Source organism: Empidonax traillii, unplaced genomic scaffold (assembly GCF_003031625.1).
Source record: "Empidonax traillii isolate 1590-97213 ecotype Southwest subspecies unplaced genomic scaffold, ASM303162v1 scaffold520:size1094406, whole genome shotgun sequence".
NCBI lineage: Eukaryota > Metazoa > Chordata > Aves > Passeriformes > Tyrannidae > Empidonax > Empidonax traillii.
The window spans coordinates 489,683-504,549 of record NW_020955713.1 but is presented as its reverse complement, the minus strand read 5'-3'; the positions used below and the strand labels follow the sequence as shown (position 1 = coordinate 504,549).

The window sequence follows — 14,867 nt, the reverse complement described above, 5'->3', positions numbered from 1 at the left end:
TCTCCCCACACAGGGCTGAAGCAGTGACCTGCAGGCTTCCCTGCACTGCACAGGGGGGAATGGAGGTTGTGATCTGGTGAAGCCAGTGAACCTGCCTGGCTGTGGCAGGCAGAGGAGCTCCTGGGTGGGGGGTGAACTCTGCTCCTCAGTGCCCAGCACTGCGTCAGAGCTGGGGGAGAAACAGTTGGTGCCTGGAAATGATGTTACTGACAGTGAATTTCTCATTGTGGGTGTCAGAGCAGGGTGAGTTTGGAGCAGATCGGGGACTCGTGCTGAGATAAGGGGGCCGCTCCGCTCTCACAGAGTCCATGGGGATGTGTCCATGGGCACAGGGCAGCTTGGCCTCCTGGCAGGTTGTACCACCTCATTTTCTTCCCTGTGGTGATCCTGTAAGATTCTGTTGCCAAGGGATTGTGTTTCTCACCCTCCCAGGGTGCCGTGCTCTGATGTCACAGTTTTGGTGTTGCTGGGTGCAGGTGCACTGAGGTGTTGTGCTATCCCAGGGGTGGCTCTCTGGCTTTGCCAGTGAGAGCTGATGTGGTACTTAACCCACTCTCTGCTAGGTTCAAGACATGACACAAAAAGATAGATTGAAAATTTCTATTTTTTCTTGGGAATACCAGTTGGGCATGGCATGCTGCATATTCCTGAAGGAAAATAACATCATGGTGAGAAAAAATGCTGCTACCAGTGTGACTACCAGAGGGTTTTAGCGTTCTGCTGGTCTGCATAGCTTTATGCTTTGGAATAAAGCCTGACACAAGTGCCTGTGCATCCTGCCTGTGCCAGCTGCCCCAAGGGAACGTTCCATCGTGGAAGGTGAAGAGCATCAGGATGGTGGTGGGATCCACCTCCCCACATAAGGGACCTCGTGGAGGACCTGCCTACCTTGTCTCAAACATGCTCTGGCACTGCAGCAAAGAGCCCTCAGCGAGGAGCTGGCAGGGAGGCTGTGGTGCAGCCGAGTGGCCGTGGGCAGCTGGACCGTGGGCTGCCATCCCAGCACTTTGAGCAGGTCACCTCTCCAGAGCACAGGTTCCCCAGTGAGAGGTGTACCCTCTGCATGGTGACTTTGGAGAGGCTCAGACAGGGCAGACGGTGCCTGTGGGACCCCCCAGGGGCACGGGGCTCTCCCCGGGAGCTGCGTCCCTCTCTGCTCTGGCACCGCGCTGGCCGGACGGGCTCACGAGCACTGTTGGGAGCGTGTTTTTTCCCAGGCAGATTACACAGCCTTTTTAGCTCCATCCCCCCACTACACCCCCCTTCCTCTGTTATTTTGGTGCCTTTCCCCAAGGGAAGCAAAGTTAGTTCAAACACTGTTCCCACCAGAAAGGCAAAAGCTCCCCCCACCCCCCTTTTTCCTTCCTCTTTTGGGTTCAGGGTAATGTGTCCCATGACAAAACAAGCACAGATCCCTGCACAGAGGGCTTTGCCTTTCTCCTTAAAGGGAGAGTCTTTCTCCAGGGCCCTGAGGGCCATCACTCCATCACACTGAGGTGCCTCTGGGATGGTCAGGCTGGACTCTTTTTGTCTTTGGTGGAAGCCAGACATGAGGCTCAACACTGGTGGGTGGGAATAGGGTAATATGGAGGGGAGAGCAGTAATGTGCCCAAGAGAACCATGCTGGAGGTCATGTGGCTGAGCTTCAGACATTCCCACTGGAGATGTTTCAATGCTGGAAAAGATGGCACCTCTTCACATGGGGAGATAGTGATAGGACAAGGGGGAATGTTTATAAACTAAAAGAAGAGAGATTTAGATCAAATATTAAAAGGAAATTCTTCTCTGTGAGGGTGGGCAGGCCCTGGCACAGGTTGCCCAGAGAAGCTGTGGCTGCCCCTGGATCCCTGGAAGTGTCCAAGACCAGGTTGGACGGGGCTTGGAGCAACCTGGGCTAGTGGAAGGTGTCCCTGCCCATGGCAAGGAGGTAGAACAAGATGGTCTTTAAAGTCCATTCCAACCCAAACAGTTCTATGATTCCATGAGAGTGGGTTGTTCAGGCCCCTCTGCTGCCCACAAGGAGATGACATCCCTGCTGGGACTCTAAATCCAATATCCAAGGCAGAGCAGGAGCCCAAAATGTTTCTCTCCACTGACTGTAAGAATGATGGGTGAGGAGTTACCCTTCCTTCCCCACTCAAAGCAAGGGCTGATGGGCTTACAGGCAGGAAAAGACCATCTCAATCCAAACCACCAGCCTGCTTCCATCAGCAGAAGCATCTGGGCAGGTGGCCCTTGGTATAAATGTTTAATTGGAAGTGGCTGCTTTGGCCTTTGGATGAGCATCCTCGGGCTGTCTCCCACAGCAGCAGAGAGGCTGTACCTGCTGCAGGGCTGCAGGAACCTCTTAAAGATATTCATGACTGTGGGCTTTTCCTACTTCTTTGGGAAGGCAGATCTGTAGTCTTTCAGGAAGTGATCCATAAGACCTTCCCAGAAAGCACTGGTCATCACTTCTCTGCCTACCATGGCAGAGAAGATTTAAGTACTTTGGTTGCCTGTGGCTGCTGCATCCTCCTGCCCTGCTTGGAGCTGATCTTATTCTCTCTGCAGAATCCTAGCACAGACTGGCACCACCCTCCTTCAGTGCATCATCAACATCAGTCACACCTCTGGGCCTCCATGGAATTACCCAAAACAGCCTGACATACCTTTTTCCTTGTAAATGCTGTTTGCAGGATTCCCTCCACCCCTGGATTTCTTTAAACAATTTTTAACAAATGGGATTTTAATGCCTCCCCCTCAGTCAAGAGGCTGTGAGTGTCTGTGTTTCCAGTGCAGCTGATAAATGGGTGGTGGAGGCCTAGGGACAGAGGCGTTTCCTATTTTTGCAACTCAGTAATTTTGCACGATTTGTGCCTGGAACCTGTGCCTGCAGTCAGGGGTCTGAAAGGGAAAGAAGCAAAAAATTGAAAAAAAAACCCCAAAGGCCAATAATTGCTCATGATGAGAAAGGCAATTAAAAAGTGTAATTTAGATTTGCAGTTTTAAAGCCAGAAAAACCATTATTGTTCAAAGATGTTGAAAGGAGGCTATTGTTTTCCTGCAGATGTTTCTGAGGAATGCAGAGCTTGGAAGGAGTAGGGAGGTTTATGGTGAGCACTCACGCCTGGTGGCTGGGTGGGCCCTGGTTGGGCTCTGGGTGGCCTGGGTGCAATGTGGGCACTCTCTTCTGCAACACCTTTCCCCCCAGTGACACCTGGGGCAGAGTTTGCTGTAGCCTTGAGCAGCTGCCTGCTTTGGGTGAGAGGAATCACCTCGTTCCTCAGCTGAGTCACAGTGCCAGGCCCAGCTGTTGGTACCTCCAGAGTGGCCACGTGAGATGGACCCCCAGGGTCTCTGCTGAGTTTGCATCAACCAGTGGGACAGCAAAGCAGACAATTTCTACCAAGATCATTGAGTCTCACGTCCAGAAAACCTCCCTGCTGAAAATCTTACCAACAGCTACGCAGCCCAGGAGCCAGGCAGAGCTGTGGTGCCTCGTGCTGGATGCCAGAGGCTTCATTTCTGCAACCCTAACAAGAGAGACACTGAGGGGCTGGAGCGTGTCCAGGGAAGGGAACGGAGCTGGGAAGGGGCTGGAGCAGCAGGAGCAGCTGAGGGAGCTGAGGGGGCTCAGCCTGAAGAAAAGGAGGCTCAGGGGGGACCTTCTCACTCTCTACAACTCCCTGACGTGAGAGGGGAGCCAGAGGGGGTCGGGCTCTGCTCCCAGGGAACAAGGGACAGGAGGAGACGAAACGGCCTCAAGCTGTGTCAGGAGAGGTTTAGATTGGGTATTCGGATAAATTTCTTCATGGAACGGGTTGTAAAGCATTGGAACAGGCTGCCCAGGGCAGTGGTGGAATCCTCATCCCTGGAAATGTTAAAAACACATGGCTGTGGCACTTGAGGACACAGTTTGGTGGTGAACATGGTGTTGGTGCTGGGTTGACGGTTGGACTTGATGATCTTAAAGGTCTTTTCCAACCCTAATGTTCCACAATTCTGTGATTTCCTTCCCATACTGTGTCCAATATGATTTTTCTGCCTTCAGAGGTACCTTCCCAGCTGGTACACGATGATTAATGACTTCCAGGTCCCAAAGGTGTGGATGTGGGAGTGAGACTCGTGGAGTGGAGGCAGTACAGCTCTGGCATAGGATCTGTAACAGCCTGGCTCATCCATCAGGAATGCCGTGATGGAGGGGACGTTCCAAGTGTATTCAGCATGGGAAAATATTTTATCAAAGAAACTCAGAATAAAAAAATAAAATTAAAATCTAAACATGAGCACTTGACACTGTGCCACATCAGGGCTATTTTTAATTTCCTTCCTGATCACTCCACTTGTTTTCATCATTGTCGGCTCTATGAAGGATGGAATTAGTCACCATCTCTGAGATGAAGTACAGGCCGAGCTCGTGGTTTCCAGTGATGTCTTGGTTTATTGACCAGTAGCTAAACCATGACAGCTGATATCATCTGAACTCTCCTAAGGGACAGAAGAGCCACGATGGGCCAATGCCAAGGGATCTGCCACCAGCCATGGGTGACCTGGTGGCACCAGGACTGTGCTTGGTTGGGTGTGTTTGGGACAGTGGCACCCAAAGGAGGGCTGGGATGTGGAGGTGCTGTGGCTCTGCTGCAAGGGCTCACAGTGCCTGTGTCAGACACTATTTTATGTCTCTTTAGAGAAGATGCTTCCCATGGAATCACCAGCATAAAAGAACCACAGAATGGTTTGGGTTGACTTTAAACCTCATCTCGGTCTACAGCCCTGCCATAGGCAAGGACACCTTCCATTAGACCAGGTTTCTCCAAGCCCTGTCCAACATGGCCTTGAACACTTCCAGAGATTTTTAGAAAAGGGAAAGTAGATGGGGTCTGTCCCCACTGCTCAGTATTTTAATTTTGATTACTTCTAACTGTGCACTTAACGAGCTGGAGAAGCCCTGGCTGAGAGCCTGATACAGGTATGGGCTTGACATCCCTCCTGAGTCCAATCCCAGCAATCTCACCACGTGTCTGAGAGCATTGTCCAATGCTCCTTGAACTCTTGTTACTTGGTTTTTCAATGTTTTTAACTCAGGGCAGTACTAATTTCTTGAATTTCCAGTTATGTGGGTACAGCTGTGCTCAGTGACTCCTTGAAAAAAAAGGGGTGGTATTTGGATGATGTCGTAGCTGGAAAATGCTCATCCATCTAACTGAGAAATCTCCTTTTCCTTGTTCCACAGAGGAGGATCCCTGTGGTTACCCCTGTAACAGCACAGCTCAATTACAGAGCTTTCCATTTTGCAGACTTTAGCTAATCTATTTCCTAATCCTTTGGGCTGAGCTCCTGAAGCTGATGGGAGTTATTGGAAAGCCTAGGGAGGGGTTTTTAGGTGAATGACTTTAAATCTGGAGTTGAATAATTCCTGTTCATTATCTTACTTGGGAATATCTTTCTAGGCAAATTTTTATATGTTCAAAATTTTACTTCTTAATAATCTCTGTACCTTTTTCTGTGTCTATCTGATTAACAATGATCCCATGGAATTGCAAAACTCAATTAAACACCTGAGTATGCAGCCAGGACACTGACCACTGACCCCCCCAAACTGGCATCACTCCAGTTTTGCTGTAGATTGGTGTTGAGTCCAAGGAGGATGAATAGGATCACCTGATGCCATGGTACTAGTCCCCTTCCACAGCTTTATGTTTCATTTGATTGTTTCCATGGAAGGTTTGCGATGAGGTTTGGCTGTTACTGCTCCAAGAAGGAGCCTGAGTGATGGGGGAATTCAGCTGGGCCGGGACACAGAGCCATGTTCCCAGATACAGACAGTGGCCACCCCTGGCAGAGCACCCCCCTTGTGCCTCCCCCTTGGCCTAACCAGCCCACGGGTTCCAGAGCTCCCTGAAAAATTGCTCGTTTGGCTTTGGCTTATTTAAAAATAAAACCTCATGTGCACACTCGAGACTATTTGTTTTTACTAAAGTCTGGAGTTTCCCATAGTGGGCTGTTATGTTGTGGGACTGTTGGAGCCAACATCTATTTTTTTCCTTAGGAAAGGTGCCTGTCTTACCAGGATCATTAGGATAGTTTCCTAATTAGTTGTTAATCATGGGCTGGCCTTTCTGACATGTTCTGAGAGCTGATTCTCTGCCAAACCTGCTCCTTCAGCAGTGGTCTCCATGGCTAGGCCATGCCCCAGGAGGGACTCTGGGATGGTCCATGTGCACAAGGAGATGCTCCATGGCAGGAGCCTCTGAACCAGAGATTGGCAGTGGGCAGAGATGCCCAAGGGAATGTGTCCTGGGAGGGGATTCAGGAGGCAGAGCCAGGGTCTCCTCCCTGTGGGGAAGGCCTTGTGCAGGGCCAAGCAGTAAGGGATCCCCAAGGACAAGAGCAGGAGGAGCACTGGTGGGGTCTGGCTACTGCCTGGAGGGTGGGGGGAAAAGGAGAGGGAGTGTTTGGAAAGGTATTTTGAGTCTTGGAGATCTCAAGTGCCCAGTGGGTGAGGATGAAGTGCCCATGTTGGGACGTTGAGCCTCGCCCAGACTGAGCATCCCCACTGCAGTGAGGAGCAACACCAGGATCCCACTGGGGACATTCCTGCAGAAGCTCCTGCTGGGGCTGCACTCAGTGAGCTCTGCTTTACCCGGTTTTCTCATCTACTGCACTGTGATGGGAGCAGATCAGGGCATGTCGAGGGATGACCCTGAGTGCTGGCTCTGCCTTGGTCCTGGCAGCACCACGGTGCTCTTCCAACGGAGAGGCAAGTGCAGAGCGAGCAGGAGGGAGATCAGCCGCCCCAGCCCCACACCCCACCAGCCTCCCAGCGAAGAGCCCCAGCAGGAGCCATCCATCTCTCCCTGCTGTTCCTCCTCGCCAGCTCTGCCCCGTCCTTTGTGAGCGCCCGGCCGCGGCAGCGCGCAGGGTACCCAGCCCCGTTCCCACACTCATAATCCCCGGGTCACGGGAGACACAAAGGAGGTGCCGCCGCTGGGAGCCAGGGGGCAGGAGGGGTGGCCAGGCAGAGCTGGCTCTGCTGCTGCTGCCTCGTTTTGTTCTTACTGAGGATGACCTTCAGTTTTCTCCCTGCTAATCCCTCCCTCTAATCCGCTTCTCCTCTCCTTGCCCGGGTCAGGGTGCTTTCTTGTCTCCCTCCTTCCCCGGCAGCTCCATTGCGGTCGCTGCCGATAAACCCAGATCCAAGCTGAGATGTCTCCATCACACACCTGCTGCATCTCGCTGACAGGCAGGGCCAAACCAGGGTCTGAAGGAAGGTGGAGGTGCTGCCTTGCTCTGCCTTTGCTCGGCTGAACGTGGTGTAAGAGAAGTCGCTCGGAGGTGGATCAAACCAAGCCCAGGTCCTGCCTCCTGGTAAATTCCCAAGTGGGAGCTGAAACCACCAGGACCCCTTTTTCAGGTGGATGAAGGGCACATAGAGCTGAAATCCTATGTTCCCATGGGTCCCAGGGCAATACTTCACTCCTGGGTTTGCTCCTGGGTCTGAGGGTCTGGCAGAGCCCTCATCCCTGCCCTGGCAGTGTGGTCCCTGCCAGGCTCTGCTGTGAAGCACCCTCAGTGGACATCCCCACTGCCAGGCTTAGCACAGCATCACCAGGGTCATGTGTCCTTAAGGGCTTTACTCAGAGTCTGAGTGGAGATTCAGGGTCTGACTTTAGGTCCTGATTTGTGAGAGACTTGGCTCTAACACTGACACACCAGGGTGTTCTCTTCGTAACTGCCTGATGCTGTAGGTTCCAGCCCGTACTGCAGCAATGGGATTGAAGCGCTCGACAGACACCAAGGTGGAGGGAGTCAGTAGTTGTGTTTTTATTGGAAATCCAACAGCAGCATCCACATTTCCAGGCTTGGTAAGGAGCTGGAGGGCTGAAGGATCTGCGAAGACTCCTACACTGCTTGTCTGCCGTGGTGCCTGCAGATTGCAGAGCCATCCCTTTTTGTAGCTGTTTTTGGAAGTGCCACTGCCCTTCAGGAATAGTGAGTCCTTTTTGTCTAGAATTTCAATATTTCTGGTCCTAATACTTTGTCACATGATCCTTACCTACTGATGAGTTGGCTGCTCCAAAATCTCCAGACTTTTCTCTGGTACCTGCAAAGCAGGGGGTTACCTGAGCAGAGAGTCCTGCCAGAGACTGTGGCCCCTGCCCTGCTTGTTTAAGGCCAGATAGGACATTGCTCTGAGGAACCTGGTCTAGTGGAAGATCTGTGGTCACTGCAGGGGGGTTGGACTAGATGAACTTTAAAGGTCCCTTCCAACCCAAACGGTTCCATGATTCTATGGTCCTGGTTATAAACTAAACCTCCTGGTGCCATTCAGGTGCTCAGTGGTGCTGCCAAGGGCTACAGTGAGGCTGCTCGTGGAGCTGCAGCACACAGCCCTCTCTGCTGACCTGAATCATTTAATACCAGGACTGAGTGGGAAAAAAAATGAATTTGTGGCAGGAGAAGTGCCTTGGGGTGGAAGATAAGCTCTTCCTGTTTCCCACAACACCCTGAGTTTCTTGTCTTCAGTACTGCAAATAAAACTCAGGGAGGCAGGGAAGCTGATTCCCACACTGTAGTGAGGACTCATCAGCATTTCTTTTCCGGTGGCTCCCATCTCTGTAGGAGGATGCCCAGGCTCTAGGATCAGCTTCCCCGTGAGACATCAGCTCCACAGAGGTTTGCTGTCCCCCCTTGGCAGGAAGGACTCTGCGTGTCCCCTCAGTGTCCCATGGGATGGCTCCAGCCAGCAGCATGTCCTCACAGCAGAGTTTGCAGCTCTGCAGGGACCTGGATGTCATAGAGTCCCACCACTCCAATCCCCAAAAGCTCCTTGGCCACCACCAAGGAGGGAAATGCAGCTGTTCCATGCTCTGGAGGTGGGAACCCCACACTGAAGCCCCTGGCAGGATCCCTGTCCCAGGGGGAACGAGCTGGGTCTCTCTGCAAGCCTTGGCACTCAGGAGCCCCATCTTCAGATGGGCAACACTTGCAGTTCTCCAGAGCAAATGTTGGGAGTTTGTAATACCTGCTCGTTATTTTATGGAGTTCAGTGAGGTTTTGAAATGTGAGCTCTCTAATTTATTACCTACATTAAAGGGCAACCTTTTTTATAGAAATAGGCTGGTTTAGGCTGGAAGGGACCCATAAAGCTCATCTCATTCTACCCCCTGCCATGGCACCAGCCTGTCCAATACAATAGGTGCTTCTCTACATTACCCAGTTTGCATTACCTGCTTCTGAAGACATGTATGATTTATGATTCTATCTTCTTTCCATGGAAATAATGGGGAAAATGTAGGTGCTGCTGATCTGGATGAGTTTTATCAAGTAGGATGGCTGCCTGTTGAAGCCACATCTCCCAGTTTCCAGGAGGAGTCAGGGACGTGGATATAAAAAAATTCAGTGTTGCCCAATATGCCATTAAGAACAAAAGAGCATCTAAGCAGGGGTTTGGCCTGAACTGGGTCTGGCAGCAGGGGTGGAGCAGGACTGGGACAAACTCTGGGAATTTTTAAGCCAGAGGGAATTTCACAGCGGGAGGAAACGCAGTGGTGGGATGGGGACTCCTCAGCAAAGCTTTTAAGTGCAACATCGAAAGCTTTAAGTAGTTGTACGTGCTTTTAAGGTGTCTGACCTTTGACTTGTCAGGGAAAAAAGCAGGGAAGAGATTCCTTTTTCCGCTGGAATAAGTCCAGCTTGGCAGCCCACACCCAATTAGCAGCAAAAGCCACTAACGACGCAGCATGTGCAGCTCCAGCCCCCGACTCTTCTCACAGACCTTGTGAACTCTGGGACTATTTTCTTTTCAGACACCCTTTGCCACCAAAATCTATGCACTGGATGGTCTGTCCTGGGACAAATCAACTCTGCTGGAGCCTGAGCCATTTTGGGGGGAAAACAGTGGTTTCTGAGTACTGGGGGGGCAGTTCTGAAAATCCTCTTCCCTCCCTTTTACATCACTCAGTCTCTATTGTGTGAAAGTGTATTAAAATTGTTAATAGATATGTATTAGTCCACTATATATATATGTTGCATATATGTATGTGTGTGTATTAGATTCCACTGTAATGTGCTGAGGCAGTGGAATTTTACTGGAGACTTTGGTAGCATTCATGCTTAAGTAAAACAAACCAAAGGACAACTCCAGACCTGGAAATGAGGTTTTCCTTCACGGAGCAGCCCAGCAGCTGAGGAGTAGAGGGCTGGTTTTGGGGAGCCCAGCTGTTCCCCAGCACTGGAGCAGCACTGGCTGGCTGCTCACCTCTCCTTGGGGAACCACACACGGCTGCAGGGCCCCCGGCACCATTGCTGGCTCACTGGGAGCCCTGAACCTCAGGAAAATACCAGAGTTCCCCCTGGGAGCCTCACCATGGCTCTGTTCAGGGCTGGGCTGATGCCACCAGCGCCTGGAAAGGTCCTTGTCCGTGAATGAACACCCTGTTTGGGGCCGGGGTCTGGGGCACAGCATGACCAGGCTGGGCCCAGCTCCTGACAAAACTGCTCGGGATTTGGCTTTTCCCACAAGCAGTTACGTCCCCCCATAGCCCCTTTCTGGATTAATGACCCTGATGATAGATTTGTGCCCCTGCTTCTTCAGGGGGCTGGTCCTGGGCGGAGCAGCCGGAACAGCTCCCTTTCCCTGTCCTTCCCAGGGGTGTTCCCAGTTGGTGCTTCCCACATGAGGAACAAACGTGCAGCTCTGGCACAGCCTCACCTCGGCTGTGATCTTGGCAATGCCTGCTCCTTCCTCTGCATCACTGTGTAACAAGCCATAAGCTAGACCTGCCCCAGGGACCCCAGTTCCTCATGGGATGTCCCTTGCCTGGAGCTCCCCTTCTCATGGAATTGGGGGCAGAGCTGGGCCCTGCACAGCTCATGTCTGAGTTCAATGGCGTGGTGAGTGGACTAGGTCTCACCCAGGAACAGAAGCACTGGCTCAGTGCAGTTTGGCTGTGGGGAAGGGGCCAGAGGAGCTGCAGAGGGGCTGCTGGGGTTTGGGGGGGTCTGTCCCTTGGTGGCCACCCAAGTGCTGTGGCCGTGCTGAAGTCCCTGCTGCCAAGGAGCTGGGGGGAGCCCCGGAATGCAGGAGTTATCCTGGTAATGGGGGAGTGCTAGCAGCTGCCTGGGGAAGGGGATTGCTTGGAAAAAACATCTGTCAGGGATGTTTTCCCTGTAGAAATGGATGAGCTGCTCTCCCTGGAAAAGGGCCCTTACCTGGGGAGTTCTTGCCCTGTGTTCCCTCCTGGGCTCTGGGCTTCACCAGAGTTGTGCATGAATTTCTCAGAGCCCTGTCTTTCACCAGTGCCTTTCCCTGGCTTGTTCCTCCTTTTCTGGTCCTTTTCTGTATTATTTGTCCCTTAAAATAAGGATGGCCCTACCAGCCCTGCCTTCCAGCTCCTATTGAGCTGCTTTCCCCAGCTCAGAGTACCCAGAGCAGGGAACACTGGGAGGGACCTTGGGAAGAAGAGCAAAATCAGGCTTTATTAAAAACCCTAGAAAGCAGTTTCATTAAGGCCATAAAACAGCAAGGCAGCTAAAAGCTGATAAATCTACTAATTATTTGCTCATTAAAAAAGCTCTCCAATAAATTCTTTTAAGGTGATCCCATAAATCTCTCCAATGCCATTAAGGACAGTTGTCTTCAGTTCTTATCTCCCCCTGGGGAAGCCTTTTATGAGTCTACAAACAGTGGTTTTAGGATTTGTATTGCAGATATAATTGAAGTTTGATGAGATCATCCAACAAAAGTGACCGCCCCCGTGGCAGCAGCAGAGAGAGCAGGTCCTCCCTGGGGAGGCAGATGAAGGCCCTAGGATTGGTGGAACTGGCAGCTCTTGTCCCATGTCGCCAGGAGCCACTGCCAAGCCTCCTGGGGGGCTGCCTGGATGCTGAATGGATGCTGAGACTTGGCCCCAGCTACTGCAAACACCTTTGCACTGAGAGCGTTTGAGCACAAGACGAGCCTGCTTGCAGCCACTGGGGCTCCTGCACTGGCTGCACGACACTTTGGATGGGGTTTGGAGCAACCTGGTCTAGTGGAAGGTGTCCCTGCCCACGGCAGGGGGTTGGAAACAAGATGAGCTTTCAGGTCCCTTCCAACCCAAAGCAGTCTGTGATTCTATTTGCCCACAAAGGGCTGGGGATGGGGCTTGCCTTGGCCATGCTGGAGGGACTGGGCAGAGCCCAGATGGAAGAGCCATTCCACCTAGAGCTTCAATTCTGTGAGCACATATCAAAAACTTCCAGGAGGATCATCCCCAACCACACATTACAGGCATTTACCCACTGGCAAAACCCCCCTGAAACCCTGAAATTATGCAAGAGGTATTTTAGCCTGAGAGCTGCTGGTGCAGGGCTGTTTCCTGCCATAGTGCCAGGCGTTGCCTTCTCCATTCAGCACTTCCACCATCACAGCTTCCTGCTTCCCTTCCTTGTAACCACAACCAGCTCTCCTCAGCCCTGCACTGCTTGCTCTCATCTGAGGGAGCCTGGGCAGGAGCTGGCAGGAGGATGCTGGCACTGGCACCCCCATTCCCTGGCTATGCTGTGCTCCTCTCCAAATGCCAGCTTTGCCTGAGTTCACAGCCTGTTTTCCAGCTAGCACCTGGATTACCAGCATTCAGCTTCGTGTGGTCATTGCAGGAAGGTGTTATCCTCACTGGGGTCTCATTCTGGTGACACAGAGGCTGGGATTAAATGATGGTCCCAAGCTCAAGAGATCTTTCCTTCTTAACCAAACCACCTCCTGTTTTTGGGCACAGGGCAAGCAGCTGAGTGGCCTCTTGATGTCCCAGCATGCAGCCATGCTGGGCTGGGAGCCCAACAGTCTTGGAATCATGGAATCATTCAAGGTGGAAAAGCCCTCTGAGATCACTGAGTTCAGCTTTCTGTCAGCATTGCCAAGGCCACCATTAATTCACGTGCCCAAGTGCCACATCTACACTTCTTTTAGTGTAGACCCTGCAGGGATGGTGAATCCACCACTGCCCTGGGCAGCCTTTTCCAATGCCTGAATCACCTTTTCCATGAAGAAACTCCCTAATATCCAGTCTAGATCCCTGCTGCCACAGCCTGGGGCTGTGTCCCATCACTTGTTCCCTGATGGACCCTCACCTGGCTCCACTGCCCTGTCAGGGAGTTGGAGAGTGTGAGAAGGTCCCCCCTGAGCCTGCGTTTTCCAGCTCCCTGAGCTGCTCCTCATCAGACTTGTCCTCCAGACCCTTCCCCATCCTTCCATCACCGTGGCCTCTGCCTCCACAGCTGCACTGGAGCTTCCTGGTGCTCTGGGACTGGGGAGCAGGCCCCCAAGGGAATGTCACCAGCAGCCTGATTTAAACTGACAGTGGTGCAGAAATTCTGACATGAGCCTGATGTCACCACTCAGCCCCTGTGTCCCAGTCCCCCACTCTGGCAGCAGCTTCTATCTGGCTTTTATTTTCAAGTTTTATTGCTCTGAGATTACAGGCCGTACAAGGGGGGTGTTTCTAACTATCCTTTTCTTACTCAGATGATGTGTTGCTTGATTTTATGTGTGTTTTCTTGATGGTTTTCACTTTTTGCCAGTGCAAAGCCTTGCATCTGGTTTATGGAGTCAGGCCAGTTCAGCCAATGCCACTCAAATCCTCCGCAAGCACCTGGCATCCTTATCCCAGACACCCAGGAGTGGAATCACTCTTAAAAAAAAACAGTGAAGAAAATGTTGCATTTGGCATCTCAGCACATGCAAAGGCCCCAGCGTCCTGGTCAGGACATTAGGCAGCCCTGGGTCTCCTGCAGGATGCATCTCCATAGGAAGCTGCCTTCTTCCCAAGACTTGTTGGCCCGGGGTGATGCTGACGCTGTTGTGGAGCCCCGGGGCCAGCTGGGTGTGCTGCTGTGGGGTGATGGGCAGAGCAGCGAGCCTCGGTCAGCACTGGGTGCAGTGGTGATTGGGTCTGGAGCCTGTCCTGCATCCCCTCACCCAGTCCTAGGATGACACCAGCAACGCCAATGTGGTTTTTGCATTGTCCACGTCGTGGTGGCCACTCAAACCGCAGCCTCTCCTGCCCGTGCTGGGCTGCAGGGGCTCTCCCCCCGGGTGACAGTCCCCTGGGTGACAGTCCCCTGGGTGACAGTCCCCTGGGGGACAGTCCCCAGAGCCACCTTCCCACGGGGCAATACCGCCTGGCCCTGCCCTGCCCCCTCGGCTCCTCTCTGATGTGGCCTCTGAAGGATGTGGTGACAATAAAAGTGTGAGGCCAGAGAGGTGCTAAGGGAGGTGAGGAGGTTGGTTTCCTGTTAGCACCAGTGCAACAAGCCCCAGCTCTTCCCGCTGCCCGGAGCCAGCCGGTTCCCAGCCCGCTCCCGCACCACAAGCTCCATTTACAGTTATTTGCTAAAACAACACAGAGTGTGTGAACTCCCTCTAGGCCAAAAATAACTGCCGCCCCATTAACTCAAACTGTTTGTTTGTTTTCAGCTGTTTTCTGCCCTTATCTCGGGAGGGAGCCTGACTGCTGGGGGGCCTCCAAGGGGAGTGGGGTGGGCACCTCCCACCCCTCATGGCTGGGCAGAGACTTTGAGCCCCCCTTGTGCCCCGTCCCAGGGAGATTTTGCTGCACTGCATTAAAAGCAGGAGTGACTGGCTCGTTTCTCTGGGCTGGTTGGGTTTTTGCTCTGTGGTGTGTAATGGGGGCTCCTGGAGATCCCCTCCACAGGGCCAGGGCAGCGGGGTCACTGTTGGGTGTCCTGCAGCCCTGCCCCCTTGACAACTTGCTTCTACCAGAATTTAGGGACCTGATGGGGTTCTGATGATAGCAAAGGGTTGTGGCTGCCTGTGGCTGCAGGCACCAGGTCAGCAAATGTCCCTGTAGGAGATAAACAGGGTCAGCAGAAAGAAGGGGCCT

General features: G+C 52.6%; 1 protein-coding gene across 1 annotated transcript in view; it reads left to right on the top strand.

The window, feature by feature from the left end:
* The window catches only part of EXD3 (exonuclease 3'-5' domain containing 3), a 277,268-nt gene that overhangs the window by 220,081 nt on the left and 42,320 nt on the right, over nucleotides 1-14,867 (top strand). The window lies entirely within an intron of this gene.